The sequence below is a fragment of the Lutjanus erythropterus genome, chromosome 17, assembly GCF_056507025.1.
Source record: "Lutjanus erythropterus isolate fLutEry1 chromosome 17, fLutEry1.hap2, whole genome shotgun sequence".
In the NCBI taxonomy this organism is placed as follows: Eukaryota; Metazoa; Chordata; class Actinopteri; order Lutjaniformes; family Lutjanidae; genus Lutjanus; species Lutjanus erythropterus.
In genome coordinates this window covers 11,773,575-11,780,891 of record NC_139333.1, presented here as the reverse complement: position 1 = coordinate 11,780,891, position 7,317 = coordinate 11,773,575, and the positions used below count along the sequence as shown (strand labels likewise).

Below are 7,317 nucleotides of genomic sequence, written 5' to 3'. Positions count from 1 at the left end.
CGTGACCGGCGTCGGCAGTGATGTACTTCCTGTGGGTTTGTCCCTCAGTCTGGCCCGCGGAGAGAGAGATCTCATGATAAAGGTTTAAACCGGGGCCTGTTCCTCGCCAGCTGCCTCCTCTGGTCACGTTAACTTGAACCTCATTAGTCATAATCTGCTCCCCTGGGCCAGCCTTGAAAACCTCTGACTGGCAACGGGGTAGAAATGCTCTGAGCAAAATGTTCCTCGTATGTGCCTGACCCAAAAAAACTAAAACGGTTATCTGATGGATGGGGCTTTGGCAGTTCTCCTGTTCGAATGAGGCAGAAAGGAAAGTCTTTTGGTCTCAATGTGGAAATCAAGATAACAGCTACTTCTTAAAATCTGCATGTGTAGACATATGTGTTTTGCGGTGGGCGGGCAGCTCTTTCAGTTATTAAAGTTTATTTAATTCATAACCACAAAAACCAGCCAGAGCAATGCATCTAAAAACTGTAGCTCCACTGTGTGCATATTTGTTTGTGGCCACGCTGCACACAGACAGCATTTTTAAAAAGCCAGTGAAAGAAACAGAGGAGCAAGCAATGACCTGAGGACAGTAATCTAGGGCTGAGGAATTTAGCTTTAGCAGACATGACAAACTGGTAGTGATAACGCCAGCAGAATGACTGATCCTGCTCATACCCCAACATGTAACCTCTTTGCCGGCTGTGTAGGGGCCGGCACTTCAAACGCGTCCATATTTCAGTGACAGAAGGCTTCGAGGTAAAACAACCCATTTACCTGTAATCTGTTTTAAAAGCAGCCTGGGAGGAGTAAGGCAGGCCCTACGATGGGAAAGCTGTCTGAGAAGATCCGCCTTGGGAGACTGCGTCAAGAGGTGAAAAATAGAAAGACGAGGAGGTAGGTGAGGCTGCGGTTGACCAAAGCTTGACCCCGTTAACTCTAGCAAAGTCACTTCAGGCAAACTAATGAATTTTTGTTTTGATGTAGGTCATTTGAATGGGGGATTTTAAATGATTTTGACAAACCAAACCTTAAGATGAGCTGAGAAACAGTTTGAAATATAAGAAGTGTGCATTTAATATCTGCAAAAAATGAGGTATGAGAAGTGTGAAGAATGACACTTTTCCAAAAGTTATAATAGCTAGTAAGTAGCTAGCAACAGCTTGCAGAAAACACACCATTACCATATAAAACAGACCATACCATAACGTACCATAATAAAACGTATCAGATTGCAGGTTAAGATACTGTATCATATCGTATCGGATCGCTTCTTTTATAACATAAAATGAAAGACATGACCTAAGCATGTGCAAAACAGTGGGATAAATCATCTTTTATAATGAATGCTTAAATCATGTGTGTACAACTGCCAAACAAAAACAGTGCATCAGCCACAAGGAGCTCTGTTATAAAATAAAATAAACATAATAAAATGAAATAATTAATCATGTAATATCACGATAGATAATATCATAGACCATTTCGGAATCAAGACATTGTTTAGTGATACTCAATATATTGTTCCAACCCTAGTAAACAGTGAAATAATTGATCTGAAAGTCACATTTTGCTTTAAAAATAATCAATAGTTCATTTCAGTGGTAAACTCTGTATTTAGAAAATTATTCCTCAGGTGAGTTTCCTCAGGTCACTTACGTCTTCTCTGCCTATTTACTTAATTGTTATGCAGTTTTCTGTTCGCAGCCCTGAAGGCCATGAGGGCCCAAAATGGCTCAGGGGTCTGACTTTCTATTGTTGCCTGTAAGATTTAAAAACCTGTCTGTTTTGTCATTTTCTACCCCTCACTGCTACCTTTCTCCAGTACACACTCGCCGCAGAGCCAGGAGGAATGCTGCATGCAAGTCTGACCAACAATGACAACAAAAAACATCAACAAAAGCCGAAGGGCCAAACCCGACTAAGGTACCTCCCCTGGACTTACAATGCCCCTGCTTACCTCACCCTGCCCCTCCATTTCAACCCAACCCTTGCCCCCTGCCAAGCCAGGAATGCTGGGGGATAGTGACCTTTTCACCCAGGAGTCCCACCTTGGTTTCTCAGGAAGATTAGGAGGTGGGAGAGGAACTGGGAGTGTCCAGTGGAGTTAGCTGTAAATCCCAGTTGGAGAGGACTCCATTTTCTGAGGAGTGTCCAGACACTGGGTTTGGAAAGCTCAGGTTTTGAATTTCATGCCGTATTGCAACAACCTTGTACACTTTGTATGCTCCACTGGTTTGGCTATCATTCAACAATGTGAAACCAATGCAACTGCACCACAGCAGTTTTCTATTACTGAGCCGTCCATTATGAATAACTGAGCGCAGCCTCATTAAAGGGGCTTCTCCTCAGTGGCAGCAGACTGTTAGCAAACATAAAAGTGTGATTGGTGATTTTATGAGCCTTGCTTTCAAACTTGGTTTCCGTTGACTTCCGTGTTGTTGTTGGAGCGTCGCCCAAAACCGCCGCTCCAGCCGTCTGCAAGGCTCCCGAGAGAACAGAACCACAGGGAGCGCCCTCAGGTGTGATCATCATGCCGAGGTGCTCATCAGGTGGCCTGCTGCTCTGCAACAGCTGTCTGGGTGGCCCAGCAACTGCTGACATCACATGGTCTCCACTGGTTACAAAGGAGGATGACATCATAACCACAGCCTTGAGAATCTGTATGTTCTATGTGAAAACACACACAAAATGGTACATATTAAAAATGTTACATATAGATCTGCATTCTTTATGTTATGCTATTATAAACACGCACACATATAAACCTCTGCTTTGTGTTTAGTGTTAATAAGCAAATGTTATGCTAATATGCTGAACTAACATACTGAACATGATTGACATATTTAAACATTAGAATGTTAGCATTGTCTTTGGCCCTGTTTACACCTGGTATTAATCATAGAGAGTAAATAATTAGTGGAACAAAGCGTCCATGATGTGCCCATAGGTTTCTAAAGAGCTGTTCTGAAGCTCACACTGTTCTGGCTCTGGCCGTCACCATCTTGGCAGTTTCTGACTCAGCAAATGACCAGCTAATCCAAACATAGGCAAAGAGGTGGGGTGTGGGTGGAGCTGACGCAGCCAAATGAATCTTTGACCTGTCACGCAAAGTGGGTATGCCCATAATTTAGCATAATTTTAAGCCTTAACATAATTTAAGCTCCCCCCTGTACAGTTGTCATGAAGCGGAACATTAGCGATAGAGACTTTTTCTGTGCCAAGCTGTAAATATGTTCATTTCTACTGAAGAGATGGGCATTTTAATAAGGGGGTCTGTGGAGACTGACTCGCTCTTGGAGCCATCCTCAACTGGCCATTTGAGGAACAGCAGTTTTTGGGAGATCCATGTTGATTTCACTTTTCAGCAGCTTGGTAGTAACATTAAGTACAGATATGAATGTCCCCAAGGCACATTGAAGAAACATTGAGATTTTAATCGCTCAGACCACATTCAAAGGTGGTCTGAGTCAGACATGGCCACATTATTTTAGAAGTGTGTACGCAAATGTGTCCCGGACCACACTGAAGGAACGGCTGATAAACTGACATCCTCTGTGTCAGCAAAAATAGGTACATATTTCCTGGGCCAGTGGTGCCATTTAAGAGTCAGTGCAATGGGAAATGGATGATTCTTATCGCAACCTTCTTTTAATTTCTAGCTGATGGATTAAAACCAACAATGCATTTAATACTTGGAAATGAAAATGATGTGCGTGTTTATTTGCATATAGAGTGGAGAACTGAGATCCAGTTGCAAGTGGTCACCCGAGACATTCTAATGTCAGATGTGAACTGTCCTCTTGTGATCGGATCAGAAGCATATTAATGCTAAGTGTAAACAGGGACCAATGTGAGCATGCTAATATGATAACATTAGCATTTATTTTTTAGCGCTGCGCTATCAAAGTAAAAACTCAGAGCAGCAAGCATGGCTGAATTTTGTTTCCATACATTAGAAACTTATGAATTTTAATTTGTTTAAGATTAAGATTCTTTTTCTCTTTTTGCAAAGATGTTTCTTTCTTGTTACAATAAATTACAAAAAGTCTCTTTACTGACTAATTTGTTTAAAGTGAACAAATTTATGTCCACAGGAGTGATGTATGCCAAGCAAACACAAACACAAACAGCAAAAAAGGTGGTGTGCTGAAGTCTACTGTACATCTGCACGGCACATTTAAGGATTACCTCAACCATATAAAGTCACACCATGTTCCACGGGGGCGAAAAGACAAACAACAGCAATAGTGGCAAGAAAAGCTCCTGACATGCTCCAGATATTAACGTCTCTGCAGCAGCTGGGTGTTACCTCAGCAGAACAAACCAAAAAGAACAAACTATGAGTTTTCCACAATTAAGGCTTTCACAAAGCAGAAACACCGAGATAAAAGACTAATCCACATCATGCAGTCCTGATAACCCGGGTTAGGAGCCATTATTACAAAGTGTTACCAGATGCAGCCACAACATGATCATCAGTCTCCAGGTTATCAAATCTTTGCTCTTTAGTTTCTTCACGTTTTCCTCATGTCCTATTGTATCCAACTGCTCTCAGCATCTGAATGTACACAATGTACAGGTAGTGTGAGAAACATATACAGATCCTACGTCTCTTAAATAATAATTACATGTACAAATATAAATAGGGAAGTTGTTTAGCTTCAAGGGAAATGGTCTTATCTAAACAGAAGCTCAGTCAGCTGGGTGGTGGCAGTGCCTGGGGATCAACAGAGGTGTTAAAAGGTAATAACTCACCATCAAACTCCAAATACAGCCACCTTACACAATCCGGAAATGGGTAATAATGAACAGCTGATTGAAGCTTGTAAACAAAATACTTGCACATGCAATTACAATTGTACTTTTTTGACATGTTAAAGGGAATTTGTGAAGTTCTAAACAATTTCAGTAACCGATTAGCAAAGTTTGACCATCTGGAATTGATTGATTGATTGATCATTTTGGCATGTCGTAACTCCAGATGAGGGTATCTAGAACATAGTCTGACTAGTTAAGGATGATGCAGATATCTTAAACTGAGGGGAATTAAAGATATCTTGAACTGGAATTGTACCTATCTGTAACTGGAATTACAACTAGTCGTAATTCAGTTGCTGATAGTCGCAATTCACATTGTAGATAATAAATTGGAAATATCTGTAATGAGAAACCACATACACATGAATGGCAAAATAGCTTATTAGTTAAAATTGAATTACAGATATCTAAAATTAAATGTTTGACTATTCAAAATATGGTCACAAATATCTTAACTATGTAAAGTGATGTTACAGATATCAGTAATAAATATCCAGTCAGGCTTATAAATGTTATGTGTTTATGGGGGAAATGATTATTTAGGCCAGTGGTTCTCAAACTTTTTCACACTAAGGACCTCTAAACTGATGTAATTATATTACAGACTGCCACAGACTGATATGTTTCATCACAGAGAGTGCATGACCAAAATAATCATACATTCATTAATTGTCTTAGTTGTGTATGAAATTATAGTGAATATAAATACCCCCCCCCTCACTTTGAGAACCACTGGTGTAGGTACATATTTTATACATCCCTTTTTTTTTCTTTTTTTTCTGTTTCTTATTCGCTGTAAAGAAGAATAAGTTACTGTGTTACTCACACTGGTGGATGTTTATTTGTCTACTGAATCAAATCATGTATCAAATAACAGTGTTAATCCAAGTATTGACATCCACAGTTCTACTACACCGCAGCCAAGGATTTAGATTTCAGGGCCAACAAAACAGATTAGTATCAGGTTTAACAACATTCACTTGTTTGAGATTTTTGTACATATTTCTAAACAACAAATACTTACTTTTTTACTGGCCAAACAATGTAAACCTCATCATGAATTGCCAGTCATAATTAATATTTCTTAAACTTGCCAGGTCCAGGCCGTCCTCACGTTATGGCTTTTCGTTTGGATATTGACCATGAGCAGGTCTGTCTTTGCGTTCACTTTGACATTTCCAAAGTAATTGATTTGCTCAGGAAACATAACATCACATTATAGCTACCTAACAGCTCTGAGCAGTATAATTCATTGCTCTCCTGTGAATCTGTTTTACCCCCACTCAATGATTCATTTCTGCAGGAAGTCGTAGGTTTGTGTGCATCTAGGTGCGGCGGAAACCCAATCCATCAGGGCAGAGCAAGGCGGGTGGGCCTGTGCTGTCTGACAATATCCAGACACCCTCATGACAGTTCCAGCTTCACCGCTGACACACGTGTTACCAGCAACATAAGCTGGCATTTAAGGACAAGAGAGCAGCGAGAAACAAGTGGCTACAAATCAGAAAATGTTGAAACGAAAGAGCCGGTTTGTTGTTGAACAGGAAGGTAAAGAACCTATCAACACCTAAATACTGGAAAGTGTTGTCACTCGTGCCAATTCAACATCCAATATCTGTACAGTGTTAAAAGCAGAAGTGTGGACTCCAGTCACATGACTTGGACCTAAGTCAGACTTGTTTTTGGATGACTTTAGACTCGATGAATTAAAAAAAAAAAAGACTTGCAACTCAGTTTGGACTTAAGCATCAATAACATGTGACTTCACTTTGACTTGAGCCTTTAAAAAGTGAGAAACCACAAATGAATTCATTTCCTTTTATTTCCTGAATCAACAAACATGAACACTATTCATGCTCAGCAAATCGACACTTTATTCTTCAGATCCACTTTGTTTGAAAAAATCTGACAGCATCTGATTAAGCTGCACGAGAAAACCATGAAGAACTAACATCACGTGACTGAACTCCAGTTGGAAAAAATGGCACCAAAGATGATTTGGTTCATGTACAAAAACTTTGTGGTAGTCAATAAGAAACACATTTTGTTATGCAAAATGTGCAGGATCAAAAATTACAGACGGAGATGCAACAAAGAACGGTAAGTAGAGGTATTGCATTTGGTGATGATCACATTATGACTTGTGTAACTGACATAGTTTGATGATGCCGTTAAGAAGCATGGGATCGTGGGATTTATTATCAACCACCACAGCTGATGAAAATCTATCTGACATGACTAAGGTGCAGTAAAATTCATGTTACATTTAGTCACCTTCGCTGGTAAATCGTGTGTCTTCCAGGACAAGCTAGCAATGGCTAACAGGAAATAAACTGTGGATTCACTGCATTTAAAAATTGTTAGAAACATTTGGGAAAATGTAAGAACACAACATATACATATAACATAGCATTTTATCCATTTTAATGAAGAAATGTTAGATATTATGACTTTAAAGTTTAGGACTTTGGACTTGAGTACAAAGACTTAAGACTTATTTGTTATATCAAT

The 7,317-nt window shown here is 39.8% G+C and overlaps 1 long non-coding RNA gene across 1 annotated transcript; it reads left to right on the top strand.

The window, feature by feature from the left end:
• The first annotated feature begins 610 nt into the window (after positions 1-610).
• On the top strand, positions 611-2,712 carry LOC146311810 (uncharacterized). Its single transcript, XR_014772207.1, has 2 exons — positions 611-882; positions 1,811-2,712. It is a non-coding gene; the product is annotated as an uncharacterized LOC146311810 (long non-coding RNA).
• Positions 2,713-7,317: the final 4,605 nt, after the last annotated feature.